Genomic DNA, 10776 nt, shown 5'->3' with positions numbered 1-10776 from the left:
GAGCTGTCAATCTAATACAACATAATCGTATTAATCAAAATAAAAAGCTTTGATTAATCAGAAAATGCATCACAAGTTTAAAACACTAGTATTCACTTGTATTTGGGGTTTTATAGTTATATGTAAACATTTGTTAACAAAGCCACTGTCACGGTCTGATGATGACCCTCTCTATAATGTGCGCTACACAGAAGCCCAGGTGCAATGCATTCTGGGACATGTAGGCACTGCTGGCACAGGTGTCAATATACTGTAGCACACATTAGCAAATGTATTGCTCCAATGGACAATTTTCATCATCAATACTGACGATCCACAAATCGTGTCCACCTGCGGTCCTGCCTGGGTCTCGTCATGCTGCTTCCCTGATGGCTTCCACAGGATTGTAGCTGACATCCTCGTGGATTCATCTTCTTATTACAGACACATGCATTTCCTAACATTCGGTCTATATGCTGTCAAATGTATTATCTCTTCGATTTACACACGGCATCTATTGCACGTCTGTCCGTCCTGGGAGAGGGACCCCTCCTCTGTTGCTCTCCCTGAGGTTTCTCCCATGTTCCTTTAAACTGTGGGGTTTCTCTGGAAGTGTTTCCTTGTACGATGTGAGGGTCAAAGGTCAGAGGGTCTAAGGACAGAGGGTCTAAGGACAGAGGGTCTAAGGACAGAGGGTCTAAGGATAGAGGGTCTAAGGACAGAGGGTCTGAGGACAGAGGGTCTAAGGACAGAAGGTCTAAGGACAGAGGGTCTAAGGACAGAGGGTCTGAGGATAGAGGGTCTAAGGACAGAGGGTCTGAGGACAGAGGGTCTAAGGACAGAGGGTCTAAGGACAGAGGGTCTAAGGACAGAGGGTCTGAGGATAGAGGGTCTAAGGACAGAGGGTCTGAGGACAGAGGGTCTAAGGACAGAGGGTCTAAGGACAGAGGGTCTAAGGACAGAGGGTCTGAGGATAGAGGGTGTAGTTTTCTCATACTGATATTCTGAACAATCTGTGCTGTTGTATTTACTGTATAGTGTCCTTACTGTAAGGTAATTATTTTATGTACAGCACTTTGGCTCGACCAACAATCGTTTAAAAATGTGCTATATAAATAAAACCTGATTTGATTTGATTTGACAAAGAAAAGTGGAAAAATAACACAAAAAATATGTCGTTTTATTTGTGTTATTTTGGGAAGTAAACATATTGGCTTTCTTGCATGAAGTTAGATGACTCATCTGCCCATAACCAATAGCATATACACAATAAAACGGAAGTATTTCTACTCACATAAAACTATTTCTTTGACGCAGGGAAAAGCAGTTGTTTAGTCAAAACAAGGGCAACATGTCTCCAACAAAACAACAGCAAAACACAAAGGCGTGTGATCACGAAGAGATGCATGTCAACGGTAGCAGCAGGATATTTCCTTTCAGACATTGGAGCGTTTCTGATGCAGGACATTGAGTCAGGAGGCTTCAAAGAGCAGGAACGCTTTTTTCTAAATATATTTTACAGCCTCATTATGACTCCCTACTTCCTGCTGATGTGAGAGAATAGACTCATAAACACAAAGAAGTGGCGCTAGCGTATATCCCCCACGATTTAAGGTCAACTTGAACTAATGTTCTGAGAGCGGTGCATGTCCAGTGCAGCTTGTACCCTGATAGGAAAGTAATAGGAACGTTGGAAAGCAGAGAATGGATTAAAGCAGGTAAGAAACGTGGAAGGGAGAGAATTTAATTTATCTCGGAAATTCGAGAGGGTCAGGTGAAGTCTCGGTCAAGGACATTTCATTAAAGCTCTTATTCATACTTCCTCTCAGACCCTGGGGAGACACATGTCCTTCAAAAGTTCTTCACTTTGCACAAAGGGGTTCTTTACCACCTCTCTTCTTACTTTACAAGACTCAGTGTAGTAGGGGTGTCGCAATACGTACGCTGATTGAAGATTTCCAACTCATTTTGAATCAAAGAAGTTCAATATGATCGCAAGACAGAGGGTAGGTATTACTTGTATTTCTTATCAAAGTGAGAGGGAGCACACACCCTGGGGAAACAAGGACACACACTCACATACCATGTATACATCATTTCAGGGGACATTACATTGACTTACATGCATTTCCTGGAGACTTACCCTAACCTTAACCATAACCACATGTCTAACCCTTACCCTTACCAAGTAACCTAACCCTAAAATTAATGATTCCCCTCATGGGGACCTCCAATGTGTCCCCATAAGGGAGACGAGTCCCCACACGTGACTGTGTAAACAGATTTAGGTCCCCAAAAGGATAGTAATGCTAGGCCACACACACACACACACACACTTTCTCGTCCACGTCGCCCTCTACTGGTCAGCCCCCGTCTGAATGAAACTCACTAAGGAGCTTTTTTTGTGCCGATGCAGACGATTCCAAACGCCTGGAAATAGCTCTTTGAAAACACACTCTGTACAGCCGTGTGTGTGTGTGAGAGATTTCACTTCTAGTTTGAAGTTAAATCTCCCCTCCCTCCCTCCCTCCCTCACCCCTCTCTTTCTTTCGCTCCTGAATAATCGGAGCCCACGCTGCAGGAATCTGAGTAATGTTTTCCAGACGCTCTCTCTCTCTCAGACTCTGCAGGAAACAGCCAGAAGATCCAGGCTTTCTTTTGTTAAACACTAAATATTTATACGTGTATTTATCTGTGCTAATGCCTCTGGATCGGACTAACTTTGTGCAAGGTTAAAGTGTGTGTGTGTGTGTGTCTAACTGTGTGTGTGTGTGTGTGTGTGTGTGTGTGTGTGTGAGTGTGTCTAAGTGTGTGTGTGTTCCTGCAGGCTCATGCTGAGGCAGCATATGTGTGCAGAGTTGCAGGAAGGAGGGTCTAATCTGTGTCTCAGCTGTCAGACTTTAACCCTTTCTTATCCCACTCTCATCTAGTGAACAGTGGACTAAGAACAAGGGGAACACAGCAATAATACGCAGATTACGGATGATTACAGAAACTATAAGAAGAAAGGCAAACAATGTGACATTAAATCACAATATTCCATACAGGCTCTATAAACAAATCTACACAAATATATTTTGAACTGTGCTTATCTTTGAAATAATAAGTACAGGTGCAAAGTAAATATAAATACTCAGCTGTCAGACTTTAACACTTTCTTATCCAACAAAACAACAGAAATACTAATTATTATCAGCCCTAATGATCCAGAAACAAAGTACAGTATTTCCCTTTGGTGTGCAAGTAGAAGTATGAAGTGCTTTAACCCTTTCGTATCCTCTTTCCTAATCCCACCTTGATCCAGAGTTACGTGGACACTTTAAGATGATTCAATAACACCAAATGATGAGACAGAAATATATATTTAACGCAGTAAGTCAATTATTATCAGCCCTAATGATCCAGTAATTAATCAATGAAGTGTAATGAAGTAAAAAGTGCACTACTTCCCTCTGAAATGTACGTAGAAGTATAAGGGAGTGGAAAAACTAAAGTATGTGAAAATTGTACTTAAAGAACTTATTTGCTTTATCAACACCAATTACAAGTCCTTTTAATATTGTAGTTTATCGTTATTGAGATCATACAACTGGTTAATAGCAGTGTACTACATCATAGTATCATTTAGTCTTAGTCATTTAGGAGTTATATTAATGCAGTAAAGTATGTCAATATGTGGTTAAGTAAAGGTATCAAGGTGCGTATACAGATGTTCAGATACAGCCTGTTGTCCTTTCCTCCTGCAGAATATGTAATCAGTACTTTATAGCACTGAGGTAATAACAGATAAGATAAGATGAGCAATATCGGGGGTATAAAGCCATGGAAACAATACAAACATTCTTTTATTTCTGCCATTTGGCCGGCGGAGGATCATCTGAAGCCATAAAGCTGTGTGTGTGGCAGCAGGTGCATCGTGCTGTTTGTTTACTCAGGAGGGTTAGGGTTAATGAGTGTTTGTCGAGAAGAGGTGGAACAAATCATCTCCAACTATTACGATCGTTGGTTAATCTTTAGAGGAGTTTGTAATGCATATCAGACATTAGCCGCTTTCGCACCAAGTACTTTGCCGTACTTAGTTCCCGGTACTTTGCCGTACTTAGTTCCCAGTACTTAGTCCCGCAGAACTCTTTAGTCCCGGAACTGTCCTAGTAAATCGCGTTCACACCGGAATAAGTTCCTTGGGGGAGGATTAGGCAAATGAAGCCGCTGACGTCACTTCTTCTTCTTCTTCTTCTTCTTCTTCTGCTTTGGGTTTACTGGCAGGCCGCAAACAACTTCACGGCGAATACTGCCACCTGAAGTCCCGAGTAAATCGCCAGAACGCCGACGGCTCCTCATCTCCACCGCTCCCACGTTTTTTTTTGTGTTGCCATAAGTTAGTCTCTCTCCGTTGGTGCGCTGGGCTAATGCTAATAATGCTAATGCGAGCAAATAAATAAAATGGCGGCTTCACAAAACTTTTGGGAGTTTTACGGGCGTGGTTTGCAATTCGCCAAACCAATCAGAAATTGGAACCTTTTTCTCCCGAGACCGGAGTACATTTCGGGGGTGAAAAGGTTTGCAAAAACTAGGTTCTAGTTCCAGATCTTTTTGGTGTGAACGCAAAATCCCAAGAACTACCGGAACTATTCCTGGGAAAAGTACCCAGGTGTGAAAGCTCAGCGCAAGTTCAACCAGGAAGACTGTCTTTTCTCTTTAATTTCCTATTTCCATGTTACTACTCTCTCTCCTCTCAATAAGTGATCAGGGGTGTCACTCCCCAGCTTAACCAATCACTTTGCTCTATTCTCACAAGCCTATCATAGCGCTCCGCTAAAAAAAAAAAATCTGCTCTCCCCCTCTGACAGCTGTCATTTCAGGTGACTCGACGCATCCCTCCCCCCTTTTCACCTCCTGTCCCTTTGAATCCAGGTTCAAGCTAAGCCCCTCCCCTTCAAACCGACCCCAACCATCCATTCACCACCACCAGGGTCAAGCTAAGCCCCTCCCCTTCAGACCAAACCAACTATCCATTCACCACCACCACCAGGGTCAAGCTAAGCCCCTCCCCTTCAGACCAAACCAACTATCCATTCACCACCACCACCAGGGTCAAGCTAAGCCCCTCCCCTTCAAACCGACCCCAACCATCCATTCACCACCACCAGGGTCAAGCTAAGCCCCTCCCCTTCAGACCAAACCCAACCATCCATTCACCACCACCACGGTCAAGCTAAGCCCCTCCCCTTCAGACCAACCCCAACTATCCATTCATCACCACCAGGGTCAAGCTAAGCCCCTCCCCTTCAGACCAAACCCAACCATCCATTCACCACCACCAGGGTCAAGCTAAGCCCCTCCCCTTCAGACCAAACCCAACCATCCATTCACCACCATCAGGCTCAAACTAAGCCCCTCCCCTTCAGACCAAACCCAACCATCCATTCACCACCACCAGGGTCAAGCTAAGCCCCTCCCCTTCAGACCGACCCCAACCATCTATTCACCACCACCAGGGTCAAGCTAAGCCCCTCCCCTTCAGACCAACCCCAACTATCCATTCATCACCACCAGGGTCAAGCTAAGCCCCTCCCCTTCAGACCAACCCCAACTATCCATTCACCACCACCAGGGTCTAGAACCCGGGGGGTTTCATCGGATCGGTTCTCCCCTCCCGAATGATACTCCTGCACAACGGGGCCTAATCGCCAAAACTCCATTACATTCATTTGTGTATTCCTGGCAATAAATATGTATTCTTACATCAAAGCCGTCTCTCCTGATTGAAGTTCTATTGGCAGATCTTTGTACTTATTACAAGCGAAAACACCTTGTTTTCATTATTCTTTTACTTGATTTTGGAGCAGCATTTTTTCCAGTGTTGATACTTGTTTCTTTACAGCACTGTATTAAACAAACAAGGCAATCACCTCACTAAAAGCAAGCACTATTTTCCCTGTTGTGATGGTGTGAAATCAGCGTTTGAATCTCCAGGAGAGATATTTGATGTTAGCGTTTAGCATCCTGGGAATTGGATGTTCTGTTGACTTGCATTTTATTGCATAAAACGATGAACAGGTTATTATTGTGTGTTCAAATGTGATAAAAGGAGTTGAGGTTACTGTGCATGGGACACGCACACACACACAATTACTTAGTGGAGGAACACCAAATTAAACCTCAAGTTGTTTACGTTGAGGGAAGTTTGAATCCCACTGACCACTCTGAGGGAAACACACGTGACCTCGACTCCGTGGGAAACCAGAAATGGGAACTTCACTTTCCCCTCCCCTTAAATTCTTCTTTCCTCTCTCACTTCCTCTCCAGCGAAGTTTGTTCAGTTATCTCGGATATATTTAGCAATGTTTCCACTCTCTCTCCAATGCTCAGAAATAATGCTTGGGAAATAAAGTCCTGTAACACCAGGCCTCAATAATCTTATTTATTTATTAGAAGATCTCCTGGAGCACAATGTGTGATCTTTGCTTTGGATCATGTGTTCATTATTTCAGGAGTGCAACTAATAATAAGATAATAAAAAGTGACGTGTGCAACAGCTTCTCCATGTAGAAGGGTGCCATGTTAAACACCCATAATGCAACAGGACGCTACAACATATATAGAGCTGCAGGAACAAGCTAGCTGTAGTTCCTTTATAGCCCAACATTAGCCACCTTTAGCTTAGCGGTGGTGACGTGAAGTCATGTGACCATGCTGTAGTTCCTTTATAGCCCAACATTAGCCACCTTTAGCTTAGCGGTGGTGACGTGAAGTCATGTGACCGTGCTGTAGTTCCTTTATAGCCCAACATTAGCCACCTTTAGCTTAGAGGTGGTGACGTGAAGTCATGTGACTGTGCTGCAGTTCCTTTATAGCCCAACATTAGCCACCTTTAGCTTAGCGGTGGTGACGTGAAGTCATGTGACCGTGCTGTAGTTCCTTTATAGCCCAACATTAGCCACCTTTAGCTTAGGCGGTGGTGACGTGAAGTCATGTGACCGTGCTGTAGTTCCTTTATAGCCCAACATTAGCCTCCTTTAGCTTAGCGGTGGTGACGTGAAGTCATGTGACTGTGCTGTAGTTCCTTTATAGCCCAACATTAGCCTCCTTTAGCTTAGCGGTGGGTGACGTGAAGTCATGTGACCGTGCTGTAGTTCCTTTATAGCCCAACACTAGCCTCCTTTAGCTTAGCGGTGGTGACGTGAAGTCATGTGACTGTGCTGTAGTTCCTTTATAGCCCAACATTAGCCTCCTTTAGCTTAGCGGTGGTGACGTGAAGTCATGTGACCGTGCTGTAGTTCCTTTGTAGCCCAACATTAGCCACCTTTAGCTTAGCTAATGGAAAAGACCATTGGATGTTTGTATAAGGGAATCAGGACAATGCTTTCTTAGGGTTGACTACAGAAATATGTAATCCTTACACCACCATATTTCCCAGCAGTCGAAAAAAAAAAGAAGACTATACTCATACTAACACTAATGAGTCATGTGCACCAAATGATTAATATGTGTCATGAGAACATGCTGCTCTCTGGCTAATATAGAGGAGTTCCCCATTTCCACATTTAGCTGTCACACCCCCACAGACACCCCATGATGGACCGTCCGTCTACGGTTTGCAAAGAAAAAGTGTCTTAAACTTCATTTATCATAACCAGAAAATGTAAAAATGAAGTTTTATTGGCATTTTTCAAATTTCCAAAGGTCCTTGAATGCTTTAGTGAGGAAACACAACCAAATCCAAGCTTAAAATAGTGATATTTGATTAAAATGTATTTATTGCAAAAGAAAGATTGTACCAAAAAGGGGATGTTGAGACTAACCAAATCCTTCACATTATAATCTGGGTTTGTTAACACAAGTGTGAAGCTACTGTATGAATCACTTGACTAAAAACCCAATTATTTTTGTTGTATATATTGATTTAATTTCTGTAAAATAACCTAAACGTATCATTCTAAGAAGTGCCTGTACTGGTTTTAATTTATTTTATGATTTACGGCATTATGGCTGTAATCTAATGCACATAAAACATGTTCCACTAAGTTAAGGAGAGGTCTTCTACTGACACTTTGCTATTCCTGTTATGATGTCTGGAAAAACAAAGACACACACACACACACACACACACACACACACCACACACACACACACACACACACACACACACACACACACACACACACACACACACACACACACACACACACACACACACACACACACACACACACACACACACACACACACACACACACACACACACACACACACACACACACACACACACACACACACACACACACACACACACTCTGCATCACCACTAAAAAGATAAATCCTCCCTGCTCTGCACTGTTGCATCACATCTGACGCTGTACAGATGTCATCACCCCGATGAATCCCAGGCGTTAAAAGCTGAAGTAAAGCGATTATACTAAAGCAACATGGGAGCAGTCCTCATTGCTAAATTGCAGCAATAACTATAAATCATGACAGTAAAGAAAGATGTGTAGAAGTTTAATCTGCAGCTCTGAGAATATGAGGGGAATAAAACATGATGTTTACGTTTGATTTAGTGAGTCTTCTCTATAAGAACATTGAAGATAGAGTCCATATAGGGACTCCACCCGCCTCCATTACTAAATCATGTTTGATTCCCTCTTACTCTCCCTCTTATTATTTAGCATAGTTGTTTGGCCTATTTTAGTTTAAGGGTCTCTTTGTGTCTATTAGTTATATATTGCCTACCTGTCTCTGTGGTTGTTTTGTGTCTCTTTGTGTTTATTATCTGTCTCTTATGGCGCGTTTCCACTGCAGGGCCTCGCATGGCTTAGTACGGTATAGTTAGGCCTTGGTAGGCCTGGCTCACTTTATGCTGCGTTTCCATGACAGTGTAGTAGCTGGGGCAGTAACTATAGTAACGCAGTGTAGGCGGAGCCGTGACGTCATCTTAAATGCTAACCACAAAACCAACACAGCTGTTAGCTGTTAGCCCTCAGAGCTCACAGCTCCTCATATCTGTTCAGAAACTAGACACAAGTTAAACAAGTACAAACCACAGACTGCCTGTGTCATGGCGAATACAGTCGCTGCTTTATTTATGTCTGTAGGCCGTTGTTGTGAGTGTGGACGGTCGGAGCATATACTGCGTTAGCTTAGCCAAGCTACATTCAGAAAACACACATTTTAAAAGGGTTTTTCGCCTGCCGTCTGTCTGCAGACTTGTCAAAGCATTAATTCATGGTTTTTACTAACCGGTATCAGTATGTTGTTACTTCGGCATCATTTTGAAACGTGTATTACAATTAAATCACGGTAAAATATGTTCATTGTGTTGTAGTTGTAGCCACTCACGTCACTAGTTTAGCATACTCAGCCCGGTGTTGGCCCGGAAAGAACCACGATTTTGGAGGGACAGAAAAACTGAAAAGGTACCCGTTAGCCGGAACTACCCCTAGTGGAAACGCAACCAAAAACGGGTTTGGCAATATTTCTGTTGATCAAAAACTGTACAATTCCTCCAGAAATCTGACCAATCAAACAGAGCGTCTGACAGCAGAGACAGCTTTTGTCTTGTACAAAATATTGCAAGTATAAAGACAACGTGTTTTCCAGCTGATTTAATAAAAAGAAAAAAAAATTGCAGTGTAGATGTGGTTAATTAAAGCTGATCAATCAATCAATTAGATTATTAATTTATTGTTAGTCATGCAAAAGTCAGAAAATGATCATGTCAGCCTCTAACATATGTTTGTTTTGCTAGATTTCTCCGTTTCATAACATGTTAGAGTGAACATCTTTGAGTTGTTGACATATAAAGACATCACCTTGGAATTTCAGAAACTTCCAAGATCATTTTTCACAATCTCCCTGAAAATAATGTTGAGTTGCTGCTTAATTTGAAAGCTTTATGAGCTACAAAGAGAGACAGGTCTAAATAAAACTGTCAGCTGAAAGAAAAGCCGGAGATCAAACCTTAATGCAGGGCTACAAATCAGAGAACTGGGCAAAGAGTCTCGGAGCAGTCGTTGTAAACCTCAGTTATTCCCCCACCGTTGAAAACACACAAAAGCTGGACATTATCCAGACATTACCCTTCACCTTTCACCCCACAGACTCACCCTCCTCTCCCATTCCTCACGTCTTTAAACATCACTTCAACTGCGTGCATGGCAAATATGTTGAGAAAATAATGTCAAGACATAAGGGAGTGAGAACAGGCAGAGATACAGGGGGGCGGAGGGAAAGAAATGCCAGAGAAATTGTAAATAAGGTGCAAAGATTGGCTCCAAGTTAAGGTGAAAAGATCAATACTATTATTCAATTCAGTCCGATATCCTTAAGCGACAATAAATAATGTTTTATATACGTCTTAACAAGGATGGCTTATGTGTTGTTAAGTAAATGTCAAGAGAGGAGAAGGTGAGTTATGCAGAACAGGCAGAGATTACAGTACTTCTACTTTTACTCAAGTACAAGATCTGAGTACTTCTACTTTTACTCAAGTACAAGATCTGAGTACTTCTACTTTTACTCAAGTACAAGATCTGAGTACTTCTACTTTTACTACAAGATCTGAGTACTTCTACTTTTACTCAAGTACAAGATCTGAGTACTTCTACTTTTACTCAAGTACAAGATCTGAGTACTTCTACTTTGTGTAAATGTATTTTTTTTGGACGTCGGTGGCTCTGCTCACATTTCTTTAAATGTCCTTCACTTCTTGCAAGAGAGTGAACCAAAAAAAAAAAAGTAGCGGAACGGTGAGGTCAGAGTGAAGGAATGCAAAAAGCCATTGGGCGGAGAATAGAG

The sequence above is a fragment of the Gymnodraco acuticeps genome, unplaced genomic scaffold (genome assembly GCF_902827175.1).
Source record: "Gymnodraco acuticeps unplaced genomic scaffold, fGymAcu1.1, whole genome shotgun sequence".
Taxonomy (NCBI): domain Eukaryota; kingdom Metazoa; phylum Chordata; class Actinopteri; order Perciformes; family Bathydraconidae; genus Gymnodraco; species Gymnodraco acuticeps.
The sequence above is the reverse complement of the archived record's forward strand: the minus strand, read 5'-3'. Positions refer to the sequence as shown.